We start from the raw sequence: 14,975 nt of genomic DNA on the forward strand, positions 1-14,975 counted from the left end.
TCATTACTTTCCTAATTAAGGTTCTAAGTCAAACACATATTCAGGGGTAAATCAATTTTAACAAACTCTTCTAAAATATCTTCAATTAGTAGCATTTATTTTTAAAACATGCAATGCATTGGAAATTAGAGTTCAGTGAATGCATGCTCGACTTACGAGTGAGGATTCATTGAACACATATTAGACTTTGGAATCTGGGATTCACTGAATACTTGCAAGTCTTTGGAATATATGGTTCACATAATAAATGAAGTTCTTCATCGCAGAGTTTAACGTACAATAAAGAAAGGAAATGAATAAATGAGTGCGCTTCGTTGGAAATGTCACCCACGTCATATAAACGCCTATACCCGAGGACCACCCGACCAGAAGTCAATTCTTCTTCCATAAGCCACTCTCTGTCCAGGTGAAGATGAACCGACAGAAAATGTATGCCTTAATTTTATCCAAGAAAGTCTTTGAGATGCTATTATTAGCATCATACTGATTGGCTATTTATATTGTAATAAATGTATCATCAATTTACTTGACTTAAACTGCGTATACTCACACGACGTATCAATTGTCCTTTTCGTATTCCCAAAGGAAGCACGTGCCATGAGCCAGAGAATCGAATATGACGCATAAATCATTGATGAACTGAGGGAGTGCTAGAAGTCTTCGCCTTTGATTTCCATTTGCAACGTGTAACCGAGATGAAAATATCATTCTGATTGTTTCCTAATTGCGGTGAACAGGGAGAAGGCATTTGGCTTCAGTATATAAGACGAAACGTTTCCTCTGTCGTGACTGAGAATTCTACAGGCGCAAGGGATTGGCTGCCAAGAAGTGTAAAGGTAAGTCTTAAGTATATTTTTTAAAAAAAACTTTGCTTTCAACGGAAGCTTTTAATGGCCAATGCTTTTCTGTACAAACATTATCCACTGTATAGTCAGACCTTTGAGGTTTTCTTTGGACGTTTAATTTTAATTTGTAATTTGGACATTGAAATTTATTGACCAATAATGTTATCATCCTTATGTGGTTGAGTAGTTCTGTTATAATCACTCCATGAATTATTGAGATGAACTGTTTGCACGAATAATATGTATTTAAAAAGTTGATTCTAAATGGCGGGAGTGTTTACTTAAAGCGATCGGAAGCTAATAAATTTGTATGGCACAATCATTAAGTTTCCTAATGTAACAAAGTCTTCAGTCAAGTTGAATGTTTTCATTAATGTAGTCGTCACGAACATTCTATTCATAGTTTCTTAAGATTTGTTCGCCAAATATTAATTAAATAAATTTGTATCTCTTATGAAGTACACAACTTCTTGTTTTCCGCATCCTACAAATAACTTTATGGGACAGACATTTGTGACGGCAACACGAGCCATTGAATATCATTCCGTGATCAGGATGGTTTCGGCTGGTTTGACAGCTGTATCGTGGCTGCATATTTTCCCATATTATGACAGACTATTGGAAATTTAACAGCCTGTATGTGTATGACAATAAAGCGCTCCATTTATACAAATGCGTCTGGTAATGGTAGTCGTGGTGGGAGGGGGGTTAAAGAGACTATCTTATATTATAAACGTGAGCTTTGCAGTAGCAAATAGCACATGGATATAGAGGTATTGACGAGAATTGCAACCCAAATTATATATATATATATATATATATATATATATATATATATATATATATATATATATATATATATATATATATATATATATATATATATAATGTGTATGCACTAAATTTGCAATTTTCTATGTTTGCATTATCTGTGAATACAGAATGTTAATTTTTTAATTGCATCTTTACCTCTGCAAATTTGATATGGTTGAGATTGGAGTGATTCTATATGCGAATATTTTATTAACTGCATACATTGTTTCTAACTTGCGTCATTCCTACTCTATATTTCCTTTCTGCATTATAAAATGTGTACAAGGAAGAAGAAAAAACAACCAAGCAAACAAACAGCAGTAAGAACCAAACATCATCGAAGTCACAGTGAAAGTTGGAGTAAGATGTTAGCATAATGCCAGTCTATTGAAATCGATATTATCTTACAATGAAATGATACGTAGGGCACTGATACAGATTCATGTTACGGTGACCTCGAGTTTCCCGGTCAACATATTGTCAGTAACCTATCGGATAAGGTTTGGGACTTCATTTTAGGGAGACTTATCGGTAGAAACGTAATGCTCCGAATGACTTTTGTTACCAAAATATGTGAAAGCTATTATTTGATCGCAAGGTGAACGGAGCGTGACATTGAACTGGGGTTATCAGTTCATCGTTATGTCAGAAATTCCCATTTTAATTTGACTGTTGTAAGGCGCGTTGGAATGATATCTCAGTATCATCTGTTATCATAATGAGACATTTCTGTAATGACCCGTTCAATATGGCAATAAATGGCGATTTTACATCATTCCACGGAAACTATACACTGCCACCAGGTTGGGCATGTTACATATTAGAAGAATGGAAGACATACGCGAATAACCGATTCGACTCACAGCCTCGCTATACTGCCTCGTTCCGCCAGTGTGGTTGTGTGTGTGTGTGTGTGTGTGTGTGTGTGTGTGTGTGTGTGAGAGAGAGAGAGAGAGAGATATGTATGTATCCTTATTATTAATATTTCCTTTCATTCTTTAATTTATAATTTCACTTCATATAATCATGCATCTTCCTGTAGGATCTAGGAATAGCACTTTCCGCTCTACCTAGTTTATAACAGTAACATTCCATCTGAGATTATGTATGCCTTCACTACTGTCTGAGGGATCCGGAGGGAGATAACGTTAGCTTCGGTAGCCTTATTTTGTTCCCTTTGTCTGTCCATATATCAAACAATCAGTCACACTTTAGTTTCAAGAGAAAAAATATTTTATATATATATTCTTCTGCATTTCTGCATATATTGTTAAAAGTTTCCGACGAACTTAAAGAGGATAGTCAGCAGTACAGAATACGTTGCCATTGAAAAAAGGATGCTGGAAATCCAAACGGAAACCATTACCTTTAGATGAGGGTATCGTACCCGGTATCGATAAAGTGCGTATCGACTTTAACTACTGCACTATTGAGCATCTTAGGACAAGTGCGGATTTAATAAAAGATTTCTTTTTGTCGTACAATTTTTTTCAATGATTGTAAATTATTGTCCATCTCAATTTGTTCCATTTTTCAAATGCGTTATATATGGTATTGTATTTCAATGTAATTGCTCCAATTGTTTTATTTAAAAAAAAGTGTGTATGTATTACCGACTAAATATGATTCGTACATCTCGTTTTCTGTATCGTACGCCTCGATAGTCAGAATGTGTAGGTATTACCGACTAAGTATGATTCGTACATCTCGTTTTCTGTATCGTATGCCTCGATAGTCAGAAGCACAGTCTGGATTTATATGATTAAACTCCAGACTAACTCCGTATTTGGTAGGTGGTAGGTCGCGGGTTCGAACCCCGGCCGGGTCATACCAAAGACTTATAAAAATGGTACCAGCAGTTGCCTCACTTATAACTCAGCATTAAGAGGTTAGTGTTAGGACTGGTCGGCCTGTTATCAGGGTAATGTAACTGGTTGGGGCATAAACTACATAACTGACATCTCACTGCATAATGTTAGAGGTCATTCGGAGTAAAAATTTGCTATATTCAAAAACGGTACTCATTAAAAATCCTGCCGAAAAATTATTTAAGCTCAAGAGAATACAGATATTAGGTTTCAGTTTACATTAGACATAAACTTATTTATGTGTGTAACTGTAAAAATCCCTTCTATATGGAGACTTTCTTTACCCGAATGACCTGTGACCTTTGGAGCTCTTCGATACGTAAAAACAACATTATTCATCAAACGTTTCAGCATAAAACATATAGCGATTATAGCCGATCATAGCTCGTTTGCCAGAACAACTATATACCGGCAAATATTTTATAATTTCACCATCATATCTGAATAAATATATTCTAATTACAACAGTATGATATATGAGGGGAAAACGATTGATTGAAATTTCCTGATTTAGTTCACATTGTAATTTGCACAAATGGTGCATCATATTGGAATCTTTATCATCATTGTTTAAACTAAGTAGGTGAGTAAGTCAGTTGACGTTATGGTCTTAAATATCTCTTACATATAATGAAATAGGTACAGTTTTTGAATCACCGCTTAGAGCAAGAATGTATGGCATGATATGAAGATCATGTCGTCCAACACGCATCGTCATTTTATTGCTACACTTATATTTCCTTCATTGTCTACAGTTTGGACAAAATCTAATACTTATGTGTTCAGCTGCATCATGTATATATCTTAATTTGGTTGTATTTCAATGAAATGATATGAAATTTTAGTGTATAGGAACTTCTGGAACAGGCCGAAACACTCCTCTTTATTTTGACATTTTACGCGAGGGGTCGGAAACCTATTTTACATAGCGTGATACTTTAGTCCGGATTAATTACAAAATGAACGAGCGCGTGCCACCAGTAAGAGATTAACACTGTTAAAATCGAGATTTTTGGCACCTTGTGGCACGCGTGCTGTAGGTTGCCGACCCCTGTTCTACGCCAAAGTCAAGAGGCTGAACCCTATAAACATGTTATTTTCTGCTTAGACTGAAATGCCGCTTTGTATTTATTGCAAGCAACATTCTTTTCCGGTTAACAAATCTCCAGGACATGTCAGAGAAAATATATTTGATTTTCCTAGGGTCTACAGTAGGATGCAGTAACAGCTGCTTGTCACAGTGTAGTGATACCTTGAAACCGGAACTCTTTTAGGCTTCATCCATTGATTCATGCAACTGTTTCTGATTAATTTCAATAATCGAGAAAAATAGATTCCGCACAAGCCGTAGCAGCAGTTTTCATCTCTTTTCTACCTGAATTTTATACGGTGCTAAAGTGTTGTTACAATTAGGCAAGAAGTGACTCCTATATTATGAAAGCAAATAGAGATACTGTCAAATATGTACTTTTAGACTGTGCTTAAATTGTTAAAATTCGGCAAGAAGTGACTCCTATATCATGACAGCAAATAGAGATACAGTCAAATACGTGTTCAAGAGCACATCGTTTAAGAAACTATCTATCTGAAGAGTCCATATCAGTCGTCATATTCCATCTTGGCTTCCCGTTGCTGATCTTTTCAAATAGGTACCTTTTTATGACTTTGATTTTTGTACGATGTATCTGAATTAAAATAGGATTCGTTTTATAACTCGATAGGGCATTTATTTAGCTTGTGTGGTAAGGAAAGCTTTTTGTTTGGTTTTGTGATATGAGCTGGAGTATTTACCCTGGACAAACTTATCATATACGACAAATAAAACGACGCTGCAACGAGACACAATGTACTTGATGGCATCCAAGATTATGCCCAGTTATCGTTTGGTTTTGATGGGTTTTTCAGATTCAATCTTTCTTTATTTCTGAAACACCAGATGAATTAGGCACAGTGTCATCAATGGCATAAAAAGTCTGAAAGGACAGCACTTAATCATTAATAAATGTCTAGCCCTCTTTGAGGCGGTGACACTCCATCATAAGGTAATTATTAAACAGTAAGACGACTATACACATTGAACCACTTACACGACTAAATTGCTATGAACTGCACACGTAGTCGCAATACTTTGTGCGACTTCCCTACGAAGTGTTTGGCACCTCCATATGAAATATGTTTCACATTAGTTTCATACCATCACGCTTCCTACAGAAATGGAATTACTATCTGATCTTTAGAGGACTTGTAGCCTAACACAGTTACAAAAGGTTTGATTTACCGAATTGTTAAATCTTTGTTACGAAAGGCGGTTAGTAACTATAACAGGTATGAAAAAAGATTTTTTTTTTAAAAACTTGATATGGGCAGTTATTCAGAACTGCAACAGCAAGCATATGCAGAACGAATAAAATATCTGAATATTTTTTGGTCATGACATATCTTGAGATCTTAACCTCTTGTACAATTTTGCCGATACATAATCCTAGCAATCAGTAATGAGTAGATTTATTATGTGTCAGAGTCAGATATTAAAGTTTAGTCCTAACTGATCAGAAAACGACCGGCACCCGAACCGCCACCTGAACTGCGAGGCATACACACTCTGAGGGATTGATGACTAAATTGTAAGACATATACACTCTGAGGGATTGATGACTAAATTGTAAGACATACACACTCTGAGGGATTGATGACTAAATTGTAAGACATACACACTCTGAGGGATTGATGACTAAATTGTAAGACATACACACTCTGAGGGATTGATGACTAAATTGTAAGGCATACACACTCTGAGGGATTGATGACTAAATTGTAAGACATATACACTCTGACGGATTGATGACTAAATTGTAAGGCATACACACTCTGAGGGATTGATGACTAAATTGTAAGGCATACACACTCTGAGGGATTGATGACTAAATTGTAAGACATATACACTCTGACGGATTGATGACTAAATTGTAAGGCATACACACTCTGAGGGATTGATGACTAAATTGTAAGACATATACACTCTGACGGATTGATGACTAAATTGTAAGGCATACACTCTCTGAGGGATTGATGACTAAATTGTAAGGCATACACACTCTGAGGGTAGCACGAAAATTTAGGGGAAATATTAGTTTATTATAGTGTCTCAATCTAGGGTATGTGCCATCTGTATTTACGTCTCCATTTTTATAGATTATTAGATTTTTGTGATTACTTGTTTGATTATGGGAAATAGGTGTTAGGGAAATATTTCTCAGACCGAGTAATTAGCTAGTTGCTAGGGGCAACCGTCACAGAGTACAGTGTTGATGAGATTTCATTATGTCATGATTTAGTTTCGAAGTGAGTCCACGTCAGAGTCAGATAAGTGAACATGGAGCCAATTAGTTCCAATTAAAATCTAATTGTGTTGATTGGTGGTGTATTTCCATTTGCAGTATTTGTGATAGAGATTGAGAGCCAAGTAGTTCTTATTAAAATATAATTATGTTAATTAGAAGTGTATTTCCATGTGAACTATTTGTGATAGGGACTGATAACCGAGTAATTGATATTACAATCGAACTGTGTTGATTGGTGGTGTATTTCTATGTGAACTATTTGTGATAGAGACTGTTAGCAAATTATTTCCTTGCAATAACTAATTTTGTTGATTGGTGGCGTATTTCCATGTGAACTATTTGTGATAGGGACTGATAGCCAAGTATGTCCTATTAAAATCTGATTATATTGATTGGTGGCGTATTTCCATAAGAGCATTTGTGATAGGGACATATATTTGTACAATGGAATAATTGAGAAGGGATTGTTCCATTATCCAGATATGCCTTTTATTGTTGCTGTGATGGTAAATATGGTGAAGTGATACAGGTAAAACCAAGTTTATAGTCGTGATTGGACGGACCTAGGGACAGAGTAGGAAAATAGTTCCCGGTATATAGTGTTTGAGTTGTATTTATATTTTCACGGCGTGAAGTACGTGCGCAACGTTACGGAAACCTAATCCGGAGAAACCATGCATTTGAGAGATTGGCATGCAGTTGTGACTTTTGGTGGTCATTCATTGATTAGAGGAAAATTACGTATAGCCTTGGCGAGTTGTTAGAATTTCCAGTAGACATCGATCGTTGTCGGGAAGTCCTTGGAAGTAAGGGGAAATAAGTGACTTCCGGCAGAATTCACGCTAGGTATGGATTGGCTTGGTAAAAAGACATCTTTAGCATGGTATAATAGCTCTGTCGCCTAAAAAATAAAGAAAATATAACAATATAAATCAAGATTCAGATACAGTGTGTGTGTGTGTGTGTGCAGGCATGTGTGTATAGTTTTAATAATAGTATTTACTATCTTAAAAACTACAAAATAGTTTTCTGAATTGTTCGGGATTAATTTAATCTTTAAGACGTCTTAACATCTTAATTAAATTTAGCAAAAATCAACAATATATTATGTCATTCTGGTCTGAATGACCAAATAATACATTTTCAGTTCTATAAGCTAAATTAAAATGTGTTATCAGAAATCAATACATGTTCCACAGTCTAAAGAAAGTATTTTCCGTCTCTCTGTCACCCAGAAGTGATACGTATTCGATAACCAATAAAGCCAATAACCAATAAAACAGTATCAAGTGTGATTTCTTATCGATCCAGGTAGGCTTTTAAATGGGTACCCAGGGATTATATCTTACATATACAGCTATAAGATATAAGATCTATGCATTTTGTTCAAAGACAATAGATCCAGTTTAAATTTAAATTTTGCTAAACAGTTTAATTTATCACAAGCTTTATCAGAAATATATTTAACTTGTGCATGTCAAGTGGTATAACTAACTAAAATAAACCCAATATTTGTGCTGAATAATCTTTTCTATTTTTGTTTCGGAAATATATTTTGTAGTATTAACAATGTCAGATAGCGGCCGACAGATTTACAATGCAAAAGAACTAAAATGTGTACATGTACACATTTTCTATAAGGTCTTCGTGACGGTTTACAACTACAACGAAACACAAACTTGTAAACATTTTAGCAAAATGAGTATAGGTACACATTTCTATAACTTTCGCTTAAATTTGGTGGACACAGTGAGAACCAATTCGGATTCCTTTGCAATAATAAATTAGAACAGTGGTGCTTTCTGATAAGGAATTAACCTCTCGAGTTATTTATATATTGGTCTGGAGCAAAGAAGACCGCTTGCTTTTATTGACACGAACTCATTAGAAATTAAAGCGTGAGAAATAAATACGTGGCGCCTTTATCAGTAACATTTAGAAAATCAGCGCGTTGCAAAGCAAACGTGAATCTCTCTCTCTCTCTCTCTCTCTCTCCGATTTTATTAGTTTTACGCCAGATAATTTTGATTGAAATACATCTTTTAGAATATATTTATTTAAGTATATTAAATAAATAAATATTACATTTGCTATGAAATTAATGTTCGTTTGTTTAAAATTAGTTTATTACCATTAAGCTATGATACTGTCAAATGTGTACTAGTTTTTGACTATTATGGATAAGGAAGCGAGCAAAACTAAGGTCTTATTTCCGTCTTTGGAAAGAATGATTCTAAGTCATTGTTTTCCTTTAACGCCTTATACTGTTTATAAACTTTGTATACGACACTTTCAGCAGCAAACGATTTTGAACCGAATACCTATAGCTTCCTGCAACTTACATTAATATTCAATATTCTTCTTTCTTTGTTTCGTCAAAAAGTTAGAAGGTTTCATAAATAAATTAGAACTAATTAGCTTTTAGAATATATATATATATATATATATATATATATATATATATATATATATATATATATATATATATATATATATATATATATATATATATGTGTGTGTGTGTGTGTGTGTGTGTGTGTGTGTGTGTGTGCGTACGTATGGATGGATGGATGGATGGATGGATGAGCAAGATTTAACGGCACATCAACATAATCATGGTTATATAATGCCAAGTAAGTTTATCTATCAAAAAAATTGCAGACATAGCAAAAATAGGACCAAAAAGGATTAATTGATTAAAATACAAAATCAAACTTGTTATATACAACACATTCTTTAGTAAAGCCAAAGACATATTTAGATGGGGCTTTATCACTGGACCATGATAAAATAGTCGCCTCCTATAGTCAACGATAAAACATAATTACTTGTGAGTTTATGTGGATTTCGTGAATTATTTTGGTGTAATTAAATAAGAATCATTGATTTACTTAATCATCAATACAAGAGAATAAATAGAACTATATGGAATTCTAAGTTTCAGCTTTGATGATTGAAATATATCGAAATAATAACGTTCCATTTAATTTTTGCCATGATATGCCTTTAACCAGTTTTTCTAGCGCAACATTTTGTTATTGTGGAACATTATATACATATATAACGTAGATACAGTTAGGGTGTATTAAAAAGAAAGGAGAATAAAACATCTGTCAATTATAAGGAGGCAGTTTTATTTCAGTGACTGTATTTCTCTCTCTCTCTCTCTCTCTCTCTCTCTCTCTCTCTCTCTCTATATATATATATATATATATATATATATATATATATATATATATATATATATATATATATATATATATATATATATATATATATATATATATATATAAAGCTTTAAACTTTTGGAAAGTATTCACTTTGTTCTGAGAATGGTGTAAAATTCCATTCAAGTATCGAAAAGAAGCAGAAAAAAACAGGCAAGATAATATATACTTTTGAAGGAATTAATAACCACTTTCAATGTAAAGACAAACCTTTCTAACGAAATGCGATTTCTTCAAACGGTTAGGAAACAATATTATAAATGCGAAAAATCGTACATCGCAAAAATGATAACCAACACGAAACTATTAATTAGAATGCGATATCCTTAAGAAAAAATTCTTATTTCTTATTTGAAATAAAAACCTACCAATTCATTAAAAAAATGAAGTTATTATGGCAGATCATTATGTGAAATATATCAAATGTATAATTGCCACTTTCGTTTTATGTGGGTCAAAATTTCGAATTTGTTATAGCTCCATTATTGCATTCGCCTACACCCCTTCCCGTGTAGACATGGACCAATTGCAAAAATGTCTGTCAAAATGGTGTTTTAACAAAGTAAATAATTGAAAGTGATAATTTCTTAACATATTCTCTGTCTGTCTGTCTGTTCTGTCTGTCTGTTTGTCTCTCTTACTCTCTCGCATACACACACATACACACATACAGCGGCATCCATTCACACATACACGTACGAAGATTTTCAAATTATTCCCAGCAGTCACTTGAAATCTTTGCCCTTATACACGAATAAATGTGCTGGAATTCTCGATGACATGATCTTGAGCCCAATTTTGAGACATTATGTACATTTTTGCGAAAAGGTTTGCAAATGGCGTTTTGTTTGGCTGTACAAGGAGGTTCTTTAAGTCACACATTAAGATACAAACATTTTATTGTAAATTTTAAAAGAACCTCTGCTATTGAATTTCGATTATACATTTGCATCAGAAGGAGTGCTTGAATTCAAATTTGCCGTGGCACTGAGATTAGATGTCTGAATAATTTTTTGGAGAAAAGAAAACCCACTTACAGAATTCATATCAAGCGTTGGGAGAATTTAAAGACTGAATTCACTCTCGGTGATTTGATCTTTAAAACTTGTCTAATACAGAAACAAACATGAATGATCATGACATAAACAGTCTCTATTCTATGCTGTAATTTAATTAGGCACGAATCTCACAGACAAGGTATTTTACAAACACAAAAGAAATCCCTAAAGTCAGTTTTGAAGAGACAAGCTTTCAACGTATTTTGATCTTTTTCTGTCGAGAAAAGCAAGGGAATGCTATTAAAAGGGCGATGAATCTAGTGTCTAGTACAAGCGAAAACCTGACAGAATCCCTCATTAAAATCCAATCCAGATTAAGGCTGGCTTGAAAGACTCGACGAGACGACAAAGAAATAATCAACATCAAGATCTCAAGGGAGCAAGTCATATTATACAATACTATATGCATCAGGCAGGAGCACAAAGGGTATCTCTTGTTCTTCCATGACCACACTCTTCTTTTCTTCAGATGTTTTTTTTTTTTGAAAAATAGATATCAATACGTAAAACTAGGTAAAACTTTCCTGAACAATATCATCTATAACCCCGGTTCACATTTCAGAAAGCCCTCTCTCTACTCCAGTTCCCTCTGCAAACATTGGTTCTAATAAGAACATTTAGTGCTGGCTGGCTGGCTGGTTGTTTTGGGGTTTAACGCCATTTCTCAGAACAAGATAGGCCGCATATGGAGGTCAGTATAACTGGTAGAAGAAGAACCCGGGAAAACTCCGGTAAAAACTACGGACACACGGGAAGCTACTGCAAGCTTTCTCACATACCCTCATTGGCCAAGCCCGACACTCGAACCCATGCGGGCAGCGGTGAGGTGGCAGTCATCAGTAAAGGTGAACACTTTAGACAACTCGGCCATCCGGGGCCCGGACGTTTAGTACTGTAAGTCTTTGTTATACTGACAAACCGCTATCGAACGGAACATGTAGCGTGATGTAATGAACGTAATGGCGGTACACATATAAAAAAGACTACAACAGAAACATTAGTCACTTACACCAGGCGACATCAAAGGCTCAAAACGGGGCATAAAGGTGTGCTTGAGGTCTGAATTGCCCAGTGGTAGCGCACAGGTAATGCATCTCAGAGATTCTGGGTTCAATTCCTTGACACAGCAAGTTTATAGATTTCGGCTTCCCAAAACCGGTTGTTCCCTCTAGTGGTCATGGTTTTACCCACTTCAAAGTTATCCCAAACCGAGATACCGAGTCGTCAAATATGCAGAGCTGATTTAAATGAGTGTTCATTTAATAAAAACAATTACGAAACGAGTTTAATAATATTATATCCCACGAGCTATTGACAGTGAATGATATATTGGATGATTCAACGTGTTTCATAAATTTGGTGTCAAAGAAACGCGAGTAGTATTATTTCCCCTATACTACTAACGCGAACTTGTGTTTATCACCTGTTTTATGACTATTTCTTTTTTCTCTGACGTTACTACGTGGTGTTGCTGAATGGCATTTGTGACATACAACCTTGATATGACGTCAGAACGATAATAAAGGTTATTATCATCAAAGTATGTATAGCTTTCCTATAGTATGTGCAGTTTCATATTTTTGATATTACCACACGTTAAAATATCACTTTATGTTATTCTGATTGGTCCAAATAATGCGGTAAAATTATTGTGCAGTATCCTCTTTACTGATTGGCTGGGATCGTGGGAAAACGTTTTTAACCCCGCCTTCTTGAATGTTTGGTACGGAATGAACATTTTTTGCAGACATTTTTGAACTCGACTCGCGAAAGGAAATTGAGGAAAAATTACCTCCGCTGTATGAATTTGGATATGTTACCCTACAGGGGTTTGTTATGTCATGTATAACAATATCATAATGAGAAACATGGCTTAAAACTACAAGACAAGAACAGCAATAAGAAGCAAAACTAAGGGCATTGCTTATTTGATGGCGGGGTGGGGAGAGGGAGCGGTATATATGTAACATGGATATAGAATCCACCGTATATACAAGCGTGGTTTAAATGTTAACTTACATAAGTAAATAAACTCACCTTTCTCCACAGAAGAATTTGGACAGAAATGGGTCTCTTAACTGACATAACTTTATCCAACCACAGCATCTTTGCGCAGTGTATATGGGATGCAAATCCGACTCAAAAAGAAATTTGTTTACGTATTCTGTACAGTCTAGTCTATTGTTCCAGTCAAATACTGTAAATATCCGGTCACAAATGCGTTGCAGTAAATATGGGAATTTCTGCATCCAGTAATCATATTTCACATAAAAATCGCAAAAATGTAACGTTTAGTGGGGCCCCGAGTGGCCGAGTGGTCTAAAGCGCTCACCGTTACGGATCACTGCCATCTCACCTCTGTCTGCGTGAGTTCGAGTCTCGGATTCGGCCAATGTGGTTATGTGAGAAAGCTTGCCAGTAGCTTCTCGTGGGTCGGTGGTTCTTTCCGGGGGTTTCCCGGGTTCTTCCTCCACCATTTATACTGGCCGCCATGTATAGCCTATCTTGTGCTGAAAAATGGCGTTAAACCATACAGCAACAACAGTTCTGCAAGTGACATTTTAGGGTAAACATGTACTCTAGGCCTACTGTTACCGTATCAATGTGGCATCACATCGTATTAATCATTCTCTTTTGAAAAATGATTTTGTCGTCATAAAATGTTCTGTTTATTCGGATGGAAGCTTTTTCTTTGATTTATAGTTTCTAAAAATGTACAATCTACTTTTACTAGTTAACTTTGTTTGGGACTATATTTTATGCACAATTTCTGTCATAATGAACGAAATTATTTGTTCTTCTTTCTATCTAAATAATTTCCACTGAAATAAAAACTACGTGATGAAAAGAATCTCAAATGGGTAATGATTTAATATTAAATTTATGAAACTCGTTGAATAATGTCCAGCTTTTGTGAGCCTTGGCGAGCAAAAGCTGTACAATTCAACTCGTTTCATAAATTCAATATTAAATCGTTATCCATTTGAGATCCTCTATATATGTGATAAATATAGGTGCCATATTAGGAGATTGGGTCACTGAAATACTGTTCAATATACTTTTGACCGTGCAATTTTAATTGTTACATCAAATTATCAAGATACACAAGATTATGGAAATCATTATATTTATATAAAAATATTTTCTGTCATACATTTTACATATCAGGATGACCGGGAAATGGGTGGAACATTATTTCAGTTGGGGGTTATTATAAGGCCATTTGACGTCATTGAGAATTATTTATGGTATCTGGTTGTAATGAATAGGAATACAGTCCATGGATACACGCCGGAAATCTATATGTGGCTCCATGATGCCCGAAGCCTCACAAACCGTCCCTATTAATAAACATTTTATCTGATAATGACACTACTATACATCAACAATGCAAGCAGTCTTGTAAGTCGAAGATAATAAGCTGCACGTGCTGATATAAACACAGGTGTGGTTGTCAGGAAAAGTCACAAGCTTGCCGATATTTAAAACTTAATTGGAAAAGTAAACTGTCAAACGCAGGTGCAAAGGAAAACATTGATATAAAGAAACTGCACAGACAATACGTACGCCGTAGTTAGCATTTAACTGATCCTTTAGCACTCTTTGACCGAGATTGTGCAATATTTTTCATTGCAATTGTTCGATTTTGTGTTTCAAGAACACATTGGACAACGTGAAAAGGAAATATTTTCCCCGTAACACGACCGTGATTTACACAGCAACAGTTGGCATGGCAGAAAGTTAAACATCTAGATTTTAGTAATGACCAGAATGTTTATCTCTAATTATTCATAAACGTGTGTTTTCAAAGAAGACTTCCCGA

The 14,975-nt window shown here is 35.0% G+C and overlaps 1 protein-coding gene across 1 annotated transcript in view; it reads left to right on the forward strand.

Annotated features, from left to right (window-relative positions):
• The first annotated feature begins 645 nt into the window (after positions 1-645).
• The window catches only part of LOC149785537 (uncharacterized), a 236,648-nt gene continuing 222,318 nt past the window's right edge, over positions 646-14,975 (forward strand). The window contains exon 1 of the mRNA XM_089931208.1: positions 646-836. The gene's annotated coding sequence lies outside the window, so the exon portion shown is untranslated. The remainder of the gene's footprint in view (positions 837-14,975) is intronic.

Source organism: Sinohyriopsis cumingii, chromosome 13 (assembly GCF_028554795.1).
Source record: "Sinohyriopsis cumingii isolate HCF-2022 chromosome 13, ASM2855479v2, whole genome shotgun sequence".
Lineage (NCBI taxonomy): Eukaryota > Metazoa > Mollusca > Bivalvia > Unionida > Unionidae > Sinohyriopsis > Sinohyriopsis cumingii.